Source organism: Peromyscus leucopus, chromosome 6 (assembly GCF_004664715.2).
Source record: "Peromyscus leucopus breed LL Stock chromosome 6, UCI_PerLeu_2.1, whole genome shotgun sequence".
Lineage (NCBI taxonomy): Eukaryota > Metazoa > Chordata > Mammalia > Rodentia > Cricetidae > Peromyscus > Peromyscus leucopus.
In genome coordinates, this window is record NC_051068.1 from 45466310 (window position 1) to 45482649 (window position 16340).

Below are 16340 nucleotides of genomic sequence, written 5' to 3' on the forward strand. Positions count from 1 at the left end.
TGATGGCTACCTATGTACATGGGTACGTAAAACCAGTGCAAAAGTTATATTTTGTGTATTCATTTTATTGTTAAAACATTTCAACACTGATTTGAGTTTTCCTGTGGAAGATAATCTCCAGAAATCAAAGCTGCAATAAAAAAATGTCCTAGGTACAGTCTCATTGAATGATTACAGGTGTAGGGTGCAGTCTCATTGAATGATTACAGGTGTAGGGTGCAGTCTCATTGAGTGATTACAGGTGTAGGGTGCAGTCTCATTGAGTGATTACAGGTGTAGGGTACATGTGGTGCAAAGCATTGTATACTTAAAGCTTTGCCATCCAGAGGCTGGAGAGATGATAGAGCTTAAGGACTTTTACTCCTAAGAGGACCCCAGTTCAGTTCCCAGCATCCACATGGGGCAGCTCACAGTCATCTGGAACTCTAGCTCCAAGGGATCCAGCACCCTCTTCTGTCTTCCTCAGGCTCTTGGGCATGTGAGAGCACACACACACACACACACACACACACACAAATATAATAATAATGGATCTTTTAAAGAGCACAGAAACAATTTGAAAATGCATTCCTTTTCTTTTTAAGTTGTAATTTATTATGCCATTCTTCACTTGTTAGTTTTGGGACTCTGACCACATGTGGCCGTTGTAGCACACGTCAAGTATGAAGTTGCCCTTGCTGTGTGTGCTGGCTGGCTCCTGTGTCCTGGCCTTGCAGGGAGCCTGGCCCTCTCCCAGGCTTTGTTCATTGCTATTTCCTTCTCTTAAGAGTGTCCTCTAGTGCACACACTCTAACCTGGTTCCACCTGATTTCAACAAAAGTCTTAGTTCCCAGCCAGAACCATTCTTCCATACAGAAACTCCTCCAGACCACTAAGGCCGTGTACAATCCAGGATGCCTATGGACTTTGAAAACCTCGGACTTGGCCTTTTTAGCTCGCCTCAGTTTGTGAGGAATTTGTGGCAGTGTGGGTTTAGGGTGGTGTGTTTTCTCTTCCTTAGACTGTCAGCTCCACGAGCAGGGACATTGGTTTGTTAGTGAATGTATCCACAGTGCCTAGCACAATGTATGTACAAAACTTGACTTTTTTTTTTTTTTAACTGATGTGTAAAATAAAAAGTAATTGGAGTAACCTGTTTGGAAGATAAATGGCAATTCAAATAAGACCCCCAAAGGGTTGGTGGGCTGCATGTCTTATGGTTTAGAAATCTTATATTTAATAAGTACCCTAAGTAAACCATTGCACAATCATATATATTCTAAGACAGTATCTTCCATCTAGGCTGTATAATGGCCTGACAGGGAGTCGTTCATATACGTAAGTGTGAGTTGTGTTTGTGGTTTTGCAGTGCTGGGGGGTGAACCCAGCAGGGTCTTGCCTGTGTTAGGCTAGTGCATCTACCACAGAGGAATAGCCCCAAGTCACAAGCTTTGGGGAGTGCATTCTGTGGAGGTTAGAGATAACTCATGGATAAAGTTCGTTCCTTTATCGTACTGGCAAGGACACTTGAGTTGAGAAGACATCCAAGATCTGCTCAAGCCTCCCCACAAGCTGGTTATGTGTGCTGGAGTGTGTCCTTCAGCCTCTGAACATTGTATCAGTTTGCCAAAACTAAACAAGTGAGTTTTCACGGGAGGTGCAACCTATGACTACTCACCCCAGAAGGGGGCCCTCTGCAGGCCAAAGCATCAATTGCACTGAAGTCCAACTTGGTGAACCAATGGGTTGTTTTTCTTTTTCTTTGGAGACAAAGGTTTTGCTAGGTAGCCTTGACTGGCTTGGAACTTGCTGTGTAGACTGTATTGGGCTCTAATTTTTGGATTTCTGCTGGGATTAAAGGTGTGTGCCACCACACTCCAAGAACCGAAGGGTTTTTAGTGGTATTCCAGGAGCAGGAATCACTCAAAAGTGGTTTCATCACATGTATGAACTCAGACTGGTAACATATACAGGGCCTGCCCAGAGTCAAGCCAGATGAGGGAAAGTGGACAGCAGATCAACCCTAACCTAGGAGCCATCTGCAGCTGATACTGCTGGCAAAGGGAAAATTAGTTTTCTCTAATGGCGTCTTACTGAGTATATTAACCACACTTCAGGGTAGGTCAACACAAAATGAACTTGGTAGTATTTTTGTAGACTTTCTGTCTGATTTTGTTTTGTTGAAACATTCTTTGCCTTATCAGTCTTTTGCTTGTGTATTTCAGTTTCTGGTTCCCCCATCCCACCCCCAGTGTTCCTTCTCGTTTTGGTTTGTGTGAGGGCGCAGTGAAACCACCGAACTAGATTGCTCCATAGGTAGCAAGAAAGGTTTATTGGACATCAAACAGCCTAGGCTATCCCTGGGAAGCGGGACAGAAAGAAGCAAAATTGTGGAAAAGCAAGCTGATTTTATGACAACAGCGTGAGGGTTTTTGAGCAGATACAGGCTGGACTGGGAGCTAGGTGCCCTTGCCCAGGATACTTGACTCTGGGCAGATTAACGGAGGTTCCTGGTAAACAGAGGCATGTCTTATGAGGTTCCTGGGGGATGCTGGATTAGGTTTCTGTTTACCCAGAGTCCTTCTGGGACATTGTCACTGTCATTTTAGGGGCCCTGATTTGGACCTAAGTTTTAAAAAGAGAAAAGGGGCATGGAGTTGGGTGGGTGGGGTGGTAGGGAGGATATGGGAGGAGTTGAGGGAGGGGAAACACATGATCAGAATATATTGTGTGAAAAGAACTTAGAGTGGGTTGCATTACCCCAAAGCCCACCCTACACAGCCAAGGGCTCAACAGTTGCTTTCTTGGAGCTCTGCACAGCTTGTGGGTAGCTCCACCGCCCTGAGAGGTCTGCACCTTGGAGCTCTGCACAGTGGCTCCACACCCTGCGAGGTCTGCACTTGGCCGGTAGGTCTTCTTCCCAAGCAGTTTAAGGCTTCTGTAACCTGGGGAGGAGTCTTCTGATAATGTAAACTCCAGCTTCCCCAGAGAGAAGGACTGTTTCCTTCATCTCAGAAGTTCCTCTCCTGGAGGGAACATTTCAAAAGAAACTTATACAACAGCATGCTTAAGGTAGAATTTTAAGCAGTGACTAAGTGGTTTTGTAAGGATCATACTCGTGGGGAGTAATATAGAGTAATATAGATGGCATTTGGATTCTGCCATTTCTAGAAATACAAACCAATATGTGTGAAGGACCACGACACCAATGTCTCTGGGGTTACCTTCTGGCTCGTGTTTTCCAATTTTATTTATTTATTACAATATGTGAAAAAAGTTTTAAAACACACAAAGAACACAATCACTGTCAAGTGTGAGTTATACATTATATGGGGGTAAAGTGAAATAATGCATGTATTTGGGGGTAAAGTGAAATAATGCACGTGTAGGGGGTAAATTGAAGTAATGCATGCATATGGGGGTAAAGGAAAATAATGCATGCATTTCTTGGTCCTGGTATGCAGTGGAAGCTAAGAACCTCTCCAGCTTACTTGCAAGCTATTGTTGATTCTAGAATGTGTTGCCTGTGGCCACAAACACTTTAGCATCTTTTAGTGTTCATGATGTTCCATGGGGCAATCTCTGACATAGGCTCTGAATAGTGATTTGCTGCTGTGAGGTTGAGGAGGAACGAGGGGTTTATAAGCCATACCAGAGTTCTCACATGGAGCGGACAGCCTAACTTCTCTAGAGTAGTGGTTGAGCGTATGGCCAGGCACTCCTGTTCACACACCTATGTTTGCTCTTCCTCAGTACCACATCTTGGGACCTGTGCAACCCTCTCTTTCTGATCCTGGGATCTACCCTTCTCACCAGTTTTGACAGCGAACAAATTGGTTAATGAGATTCAGTGAAGCCACAGGACATTTCATTTGGTATGGGCACGTTGCAGGGGTTTGTCTTTTGAAGTGGGTTTGATGCATGTCTCCAGGTGACTTTTGGTACTTCCATTTCCTGAAAAATAAGGTTGCTCTGTTCCTTGTTGTACCTCCATTTTTGAAGTTTCATTCTGAATTGAATTTGAGAAGCAGGGCTTTGCTGTGTAGCCCTGGCTGGCCTGGATCTTGCAGCAACTTTCTTATTCACCTTCCCACATGCTGGGGATGCAGGCCAGAGCCACCAGACCTGACCCACATTTTCTGACAACAAAAAGTGTCCATATTTATAGGGCACCACATGATGTTTTGATACTTGTATGTTCAAATCAGAACTGTCTAAGGGTTCCCATTGTAGTGATAAACACCATGACCCAAAGCAACTCATGGAGGAAAGCTTTTGTTCCATGGTAGTCCACCCATCCAGAGAAGTCAGGGCAGGAACTCATGCAGAGGCCATGGGAGAGCGCTCCTTACTGCCTTGATCCTCATGGATTGCTCAGCCTGCTTTTTCTTAGCACCCAGGTCCATCAGCCTGGGGGGGCGGGGATGGCATCGACCAAAGTTAACTGGGCCCTCCCAGATCAATCATCAATCAGTAAAATGAACCACAGGCTCATTGACACGCCAATCTGTTGGAGTCATTTTCTCAATCGAGATTTCTTCTTCCAAAATGACTAGCATGTGTCTAGTGGACATAAAATTAGCCAATACAAGATTATAATATTCTCTTTAGGTGTAATTTCTTTACAGCTAAAAGTATTGAAAAACTATTTCGCTCACATTTATCTGTTGGTTTATTCATTTATTTAATTTGTTGAGACTGAGTCTCACATGTAGCCCTGGTTAGCCTGGAACTTACTATTGTAGACCAAATCTGACCTCAAACTTACAAAGATTTGCCACCCTTGCATCCTGTGCTGGAATTAAAGACACATGCCAGCATTGCTGGCTCATTTTAGTTAAAATACACAACACATTATTGTTACTTACAGCCACCCTGCTGTGCATGGACTTTTGTGCCATCATTCATTCATGGGATCATTGAACAGAAGGCTTTTTGCTGGAGCTGGAAGACAAGGGCTGTCTTCCGGAGTGAGCACTTGTCCCAGGTGCAGCTCAGCAGTTCAGACGGTGACATATGGTGAGTGTTATCACGGAACATTGTCTATGGACAAAGGGTTAGAGAACCTGGGAGCTCCAAGATTTCCAAACCGGATGGTTGTTGAGCCTCATTGTATAGGAGGAGCTGGCTGATTCATTGAGGTGGAGACGGGGCAGAGTAAGAGCGATCAGGAGAGGCTGGCTAGATGCTATGGCTGAGCAATCCTGCCAGGTAGTGGAAACAGTGGAAAGCTACACAGGAAAGTTCAGGTTGAAAGGGTTGGTGGAAGGCAGATGGCCGAAGGCCTCATCGCCATAGTCAGCATCGTGGTCTTCAGAGCTCTGGGAAGGTTCTTATGCTGGAGATGGTCGAGACGGAATTTGCATTTTAGGACAACTGGAAGTGGTAGGGAGGGAATGAATTGTTGTTGGAGGGAAGACATTTGGAGGCAGGAGCATGGTTAGCAGGTGGTGGAGGCAGGAGGAGCATGGTTAGCAGGTGGTGGAGGCAGGAGCATGGTTAGCAGGTGGTGGAGGCAGGAGCATGGTTAGCAGGTGGTGGAGGCAGGAGCATGGTTAGGCCTGAGCAAGGATGCTGGAGAGATGGTCGATAGCATGCACTTCAGCAGTGGCAGGATGGAGTGGAGAGAGAGTCTGACTGTGGCTGGGAGGTCCATCTGGAAGTGTAGCCATTTGAGGGGGTGAGGTGGGAAGAAAGGCTCAAATGAAGGTCACCTTGCAGATTTCTGGCGTGCATGGAAGGTGCTGTCCTTTGACCGACGAGACCACAGGATGGAGCTGCAGGCAAGTGAATTCAGCACTGGTTTTGTGAAGCTTGCAGTAAGTACCCAAGACACCAGAGTAGTTATCTCTTTCAGTGGACATGAATGGCCAGGGTTCCGAGTGGGCCAAGGTTTGGGTTTAGGGGCACCAGGGAGGCAGTGAGCTGATCCAATAAGAGGTCAGGATGAGTAGAGGGGTGGGAAGGTCCCAGTCCTAAGGGCCCACCCTCTCCCTCTTGCAGAGGGTTTAAGAAACAGGAAGCAGAGCAATCTATAGACGCCAATGAGAGCCAGCTGAAGGGGGTGGGCAGGGGAAAACAGCAGGGAAATATCAAACCCAGGGGCTGATGGGGTCCGTTTATTGTAACTGGCAGGTCATTAGTGTGTGGTTGCAGCAGTTGGGGAATAGGGAGCAGGGACAGGCAGCTGCAGCCAGGGAGAATGATTTCGATTATGAAATCAGGGCAGAATTGCAACAGAAAGTGTAGCCTACCCTCCTAAGAAATGAGGCCATAAAAAGGAAGACATAAGGAGTCTTTGGTGTGGCTGCCTTGCTTGATGGGCTAATGCTTTATAAAGGTCTCTTTCCTAATGTGTTCTTCTGCTTGCAGAATGGAGCCTTCTCAGACTCCGCGATTCTTTAATTTTCTTGAAGTGGTACTTTTTGCTTTGTGTTTGTGATTTAAGCACTATAAAAATGCCCAGCTACAGCTTGCTTCCAGAATGTAAGTTCTGCTTCTTCGCATGGAATTCTTCATGAAGCCATTACCTTTGAAGTAGTTTGATACTTTAACAACAATAAGCCCATAACAAACCCAAAAGCTGGGAAATTGAAATCCTTAAGAGATTTAGCTTGTTTATAAGAAAGTAAAAGATGAGAATACACAAGTTTATAAGCCTAAGTTATGCTTAACTGCAAGTGATTTTTTTCCCCCCAAGAATTTCCACTTTTTATTATCTTTGGAATACAGACTACAAAAAAAAGTGAGAATATGTGCAGGTAGTTTGTATTCTGGATTATTTTTTCAGATTGAAATTGGCGGGTGTTATGGTTTGAATCTGAAATGTCCCCCACAGGCTAATGGTGTGAGTGCTCTGTCCCCAGCTGATGCACTATTTTGAGAGGTTCTGAAAACTTCGAGAGGAGGGGTCTGACTGGAGGAGGCAGGTCATAAGTTGGGGGGACAGGAGGACGGGTGTGGTTGTTGGAGGCTTTATTACTCCTGATCAGTTTTGGTTGCATTCTCTGCTTCCTGGCTCACTGTGGCATTAACTTCTGTGATCCAGTATGCCTTCCCTATCATGAGGGCCTGAACCTTCAGAAACCTGAGCCAGAGGAAATCCTTTATTCCTTTTAAGTTCTTCTGTCAGGCATTCCCCCCACAGCAATGCAGAAGTAACTAATACAGTGAGTGTCCCACCTTGGGACTGGAGAGATGGCTCAGTGGTTAAGAGCACTGGCTGCTTTTCTGGGGGCCCCAGGCTCAATTCCCAGCACCCACACAACCATCTGTAACTCCAGTCCTAGGGAATCCAACATCCTCTTCTGGCCTCTACAGGCATTGTACCCCTGTGGTGCACAGACATACATGTAGTCAAAACATCCATAAAAAAATTTAAGGAGAAAAAGAGACTCACAACTTGCAGATTTGTAGGTCCATATTAATAAAGTGGACTGGGAAGTTACTTCACAAAGGCACATATGGGGATGATTTGCTGTATATTCATCCATTCTGCAAAGGTTATCGAATCTCCACATGGTCAAGGTTTTGCTAGACTCCATAGGCAGGAACTAAGATTAAGTAACGCCTCTGGTAGTTGGTAAGGTGAAGAGCACCTTATACAAGGATAAGGAGAGAAGGGAGAGGTCCTGCTGATGTAACCAATGTAACCAGGGGACGCTTTGAGGGAGAAATGGCTCCTGAGCTCTTTGCTGACACCTGCCCTGTTTTACTAGATTCACATGACCACCTTGACTTCTTCCTTCAGACTCTTCACGTGTCTGATATTTCCGGGCTGTGTCATCCAGTGGTGACTCCAGCCCCCGTCTTCCTGTCCGGAATTGCACTGTACCCCAGGTCTTCTGTTCCTTTTCTTCACATCTTCCTCAGAGACGTCACTGACTGGTGTGGTTTCGAACATTCGCAGACATGGGTTTTGTCAGTGGTGGGACTTGAGTCTGAGTAGCCCCGGTCCTCCGTCAAGCATTCTCATCTGAAGGTCTCACTGGCTGTTGACACAGAGCTGGTTTAAGTCTGAACTCTCCCATGCAAGCCCAGTTCTATTCCCTCCTTCCATCTGTCCTCCCTTGGCACTACTGAGCTGCTGCGGGCCGCAGGAATATATCATAAGAACTCAGCTGGTTATGGCAAAGTCACTACCTGGAGGGATCAAGGAATTCCTTCAGAGGAAGCCAAATTCCAAGGAGCTTTTGGTGTTACTTGGCTTGTTATATATCAGCTGTATTCTGTTATGAAAATCATGTGTGCCTTCATAGCTTTCCCAATTGACTTTTCCCTAAGAAGGACTAACAGTGTGGACTGATCACTCTCTAGACATACACATTCTAGAAATTTGGAGAACAGCCTCAGGAAAAAGCTTCCTCTGGAATCAGATATCTCCCTTAGCCACTTTCAAGGACTAGCAGTAATAAAAGCCCACATGCAAGTCTCCTGATCTAAGGTAAATTCCACAAGGAGACATGGCCTAGGTCAGGTGGACGTTAAGTAATAGCTTTACACAATTTAGCTCATACCCTCCCTTCATACAGCATTACTAACTTTATAAACCTCTAACTCCTTACTTAACCACTTCTAGGAATATCTAGATAACCTGTACGCTAACAGCTATGCTCAGCCAGAACCCCAATTCAAGCCTCCCTGTAATTATCATCATTGGCAGCATGTGGCCAGGTCCATCCCTAGATGAAAGAAAGTACCTTATCAGAGATACCTCCATACTCTCTAAGAACAGACTTAAGCATCCAGACTCCCCATTTGAGAAAGCCTGGTGGATGTGCCAATTAAGCTTAACTTATTCCTTTCCCAAATCTTACCTCTAGTTCCAGATCTCCCTTTAACTATCACCAGAGGCATCTAGCTGTACACAGGTTGCTTATCGACTGAGTACACTTTCCCCCACCCTGCAGAAAAAAATGGCAGATAGCTTGGATAGGAGACACAGGAAAAAAAAAGAAGGCAGTTTTATTTTCTCCCATTGACCTAGCAACTTATAGATTTTTAACATTTTCTACCAATCACATTTAAGATTATAGTTGAGCACATAAGATCCCTCTTCTTAGATTTTACCCAAATTTAGCCTTTAGTTAATTCATTAGTCATTTTCCCTTTGGGTTGCAAATGGTAATTAACAATTACTGCCCCCTCTATGTGATTGTTATCACCCCTCTGTTAGACCCTGGAAGACAGACAATCACTGCCTGAGGAAATTCAGGCCAGGTGGCCTGAGTGGAGGGGAGGATTGTGATTGTTTGGTTATATAACTGTAAAGCTAGAGACAGATGATGAATTAAAGTGAATGAACTAAAGAGCTTGGTGTGCTGAGATTCTGTTTCCCGAAATTAGTCCTCGCCATTTGTAGTTCTCTCTCCTGAGCCCCTGGGATGTATAATATTAAGGCTGGTCCCTCTAATATTATACAAGACTGAGCATCTTATTTTGTGCTGGTTGTTGCTTATCTTTTTGTTTCCCCAGACTGAGTCTCATATATCCTAGGCTGGATTTGAACTCATTATATAACTGGGGATGACCCTGAGCTGCTGACCCTCCTGCCTCTACCTCCTGAGTGCAAGCACTAGGATCATAGGCATGCACCCCATCTATGTGGTGTTGGGGAGTGACCCAGGTTGTCACGCACAGTAGGCAAATAGCCCCCCCAAACTAAGCCACACCTCTGGTAGTTCTTTTCATACTTAAAGCTCTGAGCCATTTCGCCATGATGTTTCCCTCCCCATGAGGTCAAAGCCACTGTTTTATTTCTTGTTATTCTTCCCCGTGTATTAAAAAACTTGAATTCTATCCATGCCACCTTAGTTCTGCCCATTGTCTCGGCACTTAGACCCCTGCTATGGTCTTCCGGCATTCCTCATCTTCGTCTTCCTCCTCTCCGTTTTCTGCATCTCCTTGCCTCCTCTCTGCTCTCGTTATAATGTTGCTAGGTAGCTGCATTCTATGGATTGAAAATGGAGTCTTGAGGGAAGTAAAGAGCCCCAAGAGGAGAAAGCAGCAGCTCCAAGGTGGGGTCAGCAGTCAGGTGTGCTGCCAGGGCAGCTGGAGGAACTGGAGTTCCTGGTCTGTGGGAAGGGAATTCTTAGACATCTGGAGAAGGCTCTCTCTGGATATAGAGTAGGACAGAGTAGGCTCAGGAACATGGGGTGGGGGTGGGGAGGTTGGAATTCCCACTTATAGTGGTGTGGCTGAAGAGGTGAGGGTGAGGAGTATTGGGGGGCAGCTTTGTGATGGGGCTGGCAGGCCAGCCTGGAGATGCTGGGCATCTCTCTGGAGAGCATGGGGCCTGCAGGCCAGCCTGGAGACACTGGGCATCTCTCTGGAGAGCATCTATGGGGGTGACTGGAATGGGGGAAGGGGATTTGTAGAAAATGCTTTCTTTTCTTTGAGGCAGGGTCTCATGTATTCCTGGCTGGCTTTGAACTCAATGTATACCTAAAGGGGACCTTGAACTCCTAATCCTCTTGGGCCCAATGGCTGGAATTACAGGCTTGCTCCATTGTGTTCAGTGCAGTGCTGAGGATAAAACTCAGGGCGTTGTGCTTATTAGTCAAGCAGTATACCCAACTGAGTTGTATCTTTAGCCCCCCGGGCACTTTAAATATGTGTGTGTGTGTGTGTGTGTGTGTGTGCCTGTGTGTGTGTGTGTGTGTGTGTGCGCGTGCCTGTGTTATGACACATATGTGTAAGTATGTGCAGACCAGAGGACAACCATAGCCATTGGTTCCCACTTTCCACCTTGTTTTTCACAGGCTGTTGGTTGCTGTGTCTTAGTTAGGATTTCCATTGCTGTGAAGAGACACCATGACCTCGGCAACTCTTATAAGGAAAAACACTTAATTGGGGTGGGTTATATTTTCAGAGGTTTAGTTCATTATCATCATGGTGTGGCATGGTGGCATGCAGGCAGACATGGCGCTGGAGAAGTAGCTGAGTGTCCTACATCTTGACTTGCAGGCAACAGGAAGTGGTCTGTCTCACTGGGCGTGACTTGAGCATATATGAGACCTCAAAGCCTGCCTCCATAGAGACACACTTCCTCCAACAAGGCCATACCTACTCCAACAAAGCCATACCTAATAGTGCCACTCCCTTTGGGGGCCATGTTCTTTCAAACCTCCACACTGTGTATGGCAGGCTCTCTGGCCTTTGATCTCTGGGGATTCTCTCTGCCTATCATCTTGTCACAGGAGTGCTGGGATTACAGATGTGTGCTAATGCCTCTGCCTTTACATAGCTTTTGGAAATCTGAACTCAGGTCCTTACAACTTGGGCAGCAAATGCTTAACCCTCTGAGGCATATCTGAAGCCCCTTGAAAATACTATTTTTAAGTAAAGCTGGAAGTGTTGTGTAGGATGGATTTGAAGGGAAGGAAACCAGTTTAGGAGGCCTAGCAGGACTCTGACCGTGACAATTTTATTTGTTTTCTCTGATTCATTTAAGTTCTGGGGACTGCTAGGTTAATTTTCATCAGATTGCTCTGCAGCCAGAAGTTTCTCCGATCCTACCTGGCCCCGAGGTCCCACAGCCACTTATAAAATAACCACTCAGAGGCTTAATATTTATTACAAACTGTATGGCCTATGGCTCAAGCTTCTTGCTAACTAGCTCTTATAACTTAACTGAACCCGTTTCTATTCATCTATGTATCACCACATGTTCCATGGCTTTACCTGTGTGCCATTACATGTTGCTCCCTGGGTGGTGGACTGGCGTCTCCCCTACCTCTCCTTTCTTCTCTCATTATCTCTCTTGGATTTTCCCACCTGGCTCCATCCTGCCCTGCTATAGGCCAATGCAGCTTTATTTATTAGCCAATGGGAACAACATGTATTCACAGCACACAGAAAGACATCCCACAGCATGGCTCTGCTCAGGTGGCAGGCAGGTCCCCACACCGCGAGAAGTAATGGCTTTGGAAGGCTTCTCTGCTGCTCTTCAGCCTGCTTTTCCAGCCATGTCTCTGACTCCCTGTGAGGAGCCCACTGGTGATCTCCTACAAATTGAATTGGCTCATAATGATTCCATTTCCTATTTTCTTTTGCTGCTTGGAAAAGTATTTGGATTGAAATCACACTCAGCTTTCAGCATATGCATAGACCCTCCTCTCGGCTGGAGTGTTCCTCCTTCCTCCCTCCCTCCCCCCTGCCCCCCTGAAAACCTGGGTGACATGGGTCTCTGTGTGATAATGAACAGCTGACATGGCTTCTTTGTAGCTGCCGCCACTGTTAATTAGTATTCACACATGACTTGTATGTTTTTACATTTTATTTCTCCCGTGGTTTATCACCTCCTGAAGAGCTGGGGTTAGGGTTAGCAGTCTTGGTGGCCACAGTCATTTTCATCCATTATAGCTCTAATTATGGTCTTTTGAACATGATACTTGCTGACCTTCAATTTTATTTTTAACCTGTTCAAACAACCAGAAAGACTACAGAAGATGTCGAGGAGCCAAGAGCTAATGGCCTCGAGGGTCCTGGATTTCCCCGCAGAGGTGGGCACATTCGGGAGGGACATTTGGTATTTTGGTTTCCTTGTGTAAGGAGTTTTCACTAGTCATAAGGATGTGTGGAAACCCTCCTGTGTTAGAGGATTCGCAGTTCCCTCACAATGGGAACAGACTGATTTGATTCTAGGGTCTGGAGACATGATTCCAGGAAAACCAAGGATGTGGTATTGACTAAGTCAGACGTTTTTCACCGCACAAGTAAGATAAATATGGATGCTTACACTCTTCTCTCAAGTAGGTAAATAAACAAACTTGGCCGAGTCAAAACCAGCTTTGTGTGTGTCAGAGAGACGGTGGCAGGCTTGAGGGTTAGCCAGGGCTCAGTGGCAGGAAAACATTGCCTAGGGGTGTGACGTGCCCTTGAGGTGAAGGCTGTGTGTGCTCAGGATTCTAGGAGAGGTGTCCTCCCACGTTAAGGGTTGAAAGGATTGTGGGCATGGGATAGTAGACTGCAGTGACGTGGGATGGCTCCAGACTTTCCCTGGGGACCTGGTGCTCTAATTCTGCAGTGATGTGGACATGTATTAGTGTAAGTGGTAAGAATTGGAACCGTTAAGGTAGCTGAATCTTCCTTGTGTGCTGTACAAAGAAATTACTAACACGAGCGAGGGGGGTGAGGGGGGAGAGAGAGAGAACACGTGCAAGAGAATAAACAGTTTTAAGCCCTTTCTGCTCTCCTAGAAACATTTGCTCACGGAAAGAGCTGACCTGCTAATTAGAAGGCATCCTTGCCTGTTCATTAGACCAATTATCCTGAGGAATTCTTCCAAGCAACACTTAGTCTTGAGCTAATTATTGTGTAGCCTTGAAAGCAATAAACTGTACTTTCAGAATGAAACTTTGTAATTCAAACATATGCACGGTTTATACAGACATTTCCCATAATTAGAGTGGCATCATAAAGGGGGGGTGGTTTTTATGAAAAGGATTTTTTCATCTTTTCCTGGGGAGATTACAATGAATTATTAGATCACTGTTTAGATCAGCACAGTCTTTGGGGGGATTGCATTGTTTAAAAGAAGAGGTTTTTTTGTTTGTTTGTTTGTTTTTGTTTTGTACCTGTGTGTGTGTGTGTGTCAAGGTTTTTGTTTTGACTGTTTTGGTCCTTAAATAATTAAAAAAAAACATTTATAAGAGAGATTGAGAGTAAGAATAATACATTGTATTTGTGTGTGAAATTATCAAAGAAGAAAACTAGTATGTTATATAAAATATATAAAAACTAAAAATTAACTTAGAGAATGGAAAGTGTGTGTATGTGTATGTGTGTGTGTGTGTGTGTGCACGCGCGCATGTGCGCGCGCGCGCGCTAGTGCGCGCGTGCACACACACACATTGTCATGAGTGGAAGCATTATGCTTGAATAAAAGTAAGAGAAACATTGGTCAGGCAGACACCTGACTCCACATCTGCTGTTTCATCAGTAAGAGCTTCTCCTGAATGGTCCACTGTTAAGGGATGTAGTGAAGGAAACCGGAAGGTAGACTCTGTGATCTGTCAATAACCAACAGTGGAAATGAGCCAGATCACCACCTATGAGACAGGCTGTGCTGTCGAACACTTGGCCAGTCCTAGGCTTGACATGTAGGGTCACATGTTTCAAGGGCTCCTGCCTTGTGTGAAGCCCCCCTTCGATTCTGATCTGGGTGGGTGTTCTCAAGCAGGGGGAGCTTGCCAATAACCTAATGTGCTGGGCTTTAGTCTCCTGACTGTGAACAGGCGAACCGCTCCAACCCTCGGGGCTGCTGTGAGGCTTCAATGTACTGCCCCGTTACACAGGAAAGGCCCCCCTCACTCCACCCTCCACTCACTCATTCACTCAGCCTCTATCTACCAAGTGGCACTCTGCAGGGCCCTGAGACTGGGGTTGGGGGTCAGCAGTAAGATGAGGTTCCCCCTCCTGTTAGAACCTGTGTACCAATGGGATAAGATGCATCAGAGATAAATAAATGGATGAACAAGTCCAGGGACTAATACATCTTCCACAGACAGTAGGTCAGGGAAGGAAAACAGTGCCTGGTTTAGGGGGTGAGGTCAACAATAGCTGGGGGGGTGGGGTGCGGCAGAGGCTCCTGAGATCCTGACTTTTGCACTGAGACCAGAATGACAAGAGATCAATGTCTGCTCACCTTTGGTTTGGTGGCTCCCTCTGTAGCCTTAATTTTCAGGTCTCTCGCCATTTCTACAAAATCCTTCTTTCCAGCATCCCTTGAGGAAGGCTTCAGCTCCTCTCCCACCAACTAGGTCCTGTTCTGTGTCTACTTCTTTCTTTCCAGAGCTCATCCTGGCAGTGCCCGGGTCTGCCTAGCCCTAGGTGCCCCTTCCGCCACACCGGTGGGATGCTCACCCACCTTGTTCTGTCTCAGCTTCTGCAGGAGCTGGGCTCTGTTGTTGCCCCGTGACAGGAAGTACAGGATGGGATTGAGGCAGCTGCTCAGGCTGACCAGAGGTCTACAGATCTTGTAGGCCATGCTGGCTGCCAACAAGAGCTGGCAGTCCTGTGAGTTCCAGAAGCGGTTGACCAAGAAGAAGGATCGGGCAATGTGGAAGGGCACGAAACAGAGGGCAAAGAGGCTACACACCAGCAGGATGGTCCGAATGGACTTTGCACGGACCATGTAGCCTGTCTTTGGGAGAGCCTCCACGGGGTGTGCCAGGCTCTTGACCATCCGAGAGTAGCACACCAGAATGATCAAGGAGGGAAGGACGAAACCAGACAACGTCAGAACCACGCTGTAGGCAAAGAAACGATCAAAATTCTCCGGCCCAGCTGTGTCATAGCAGATCACCTGGCCATTTACATGGCTTGTGTTGGAGAAGACCAGCGTGGGCAGCAGTTGGAGGACGACCAGGGTCCAGGTGGCGGCAGCCGCTCGCCATGCATGCCGGCGAGTCCGGTAGGACAGTGAGCTCAGGGGGTGGCACACGCCTAGGAAGCGGTGCACCGAGATGCAGGTCAGCAGCAGGATGCTGCTGTAGAGGTTGGTGTAGAAGAGGAAACGCACCAGCTTGCACAGCATCCCCCCAAAGACCCAGGTGTCGCCCGCCGCGTAGGTGATGATGAGGAAAGGCAGGCTCAGTATGTAAAGCAGGTCGGCCACCATCAGGTTCATCACATAGATGGTGGCACAGCTCCAGGGCTTGGCTTGGCTGCAGGAGAGCCATAAGACAGCTCCATTGAGGGGCAGCCCTAGGATGAAGACGAGGCTGTAGGTTAGCGATAGGTAGACTTGCTTGTACCTCTCTGCGAAGTAGCAGGCACCTTGCTCCTGTGAGGCATTCAGGTCTAGCTTCTCCATCTCCAGGGAGGCTTCCTCTAAGATGGCCGCTACTTCTGCTTCCCTTGGGAGGAAACAAAACAGACACAGTTCAGCATCAGGACCTTAGTTGGGCGCCAGCCTCCATTGACCTGGTGTTCAGCTTTGCTCCCAATCACAGAGTCCTTACTTGAGCATGAGCAGCTCCAGGTGGAAGAGTTAAACCTGATCTCCCACTGAGCTCCAAATGTCCGGGGCTCAGGGGTCTCACCTTGCCTTGTCTGGTCTCTGCTGAGGGCAGAATTGTGACAGAACTGTCATTTAAATGGGGCCCAGAGAAGTGCCAGCTGCATGCCCCCCCCCTTGTTAGAACTCTTTGCATAGACTCAGGAACTCTCTTAGGGGAGACACTCCATCTGAGAGGGTGCTGCACCCCCGGGGTGATTGGATACTGCCCCCAGTCTGGTGCTAGCCACATATACCATTGCGGATCGGAAAGTGGCCCAGGGCTTTCAGGAGGATTAGGGAAAACACAGGTTTTGCCTATAGGCGCCACGGGAGGATTTTGATTTGTATCTCTTTCAGG

At 46.7% G+C, this 16340-nt stretch overlaps 1 pseudogene; it reads right to left on the reverse strand.

Moving 5' to 3' along the window:
* Positions 1-14776: 14776 nt before the first annotated feature.
* On the reverse strand, positions 14777-15866 carry LOC114691752 (annotated as a pseudogene).
* Between the last annotated feature and the right edge of the window lie 474 nt (positions 15867-16340).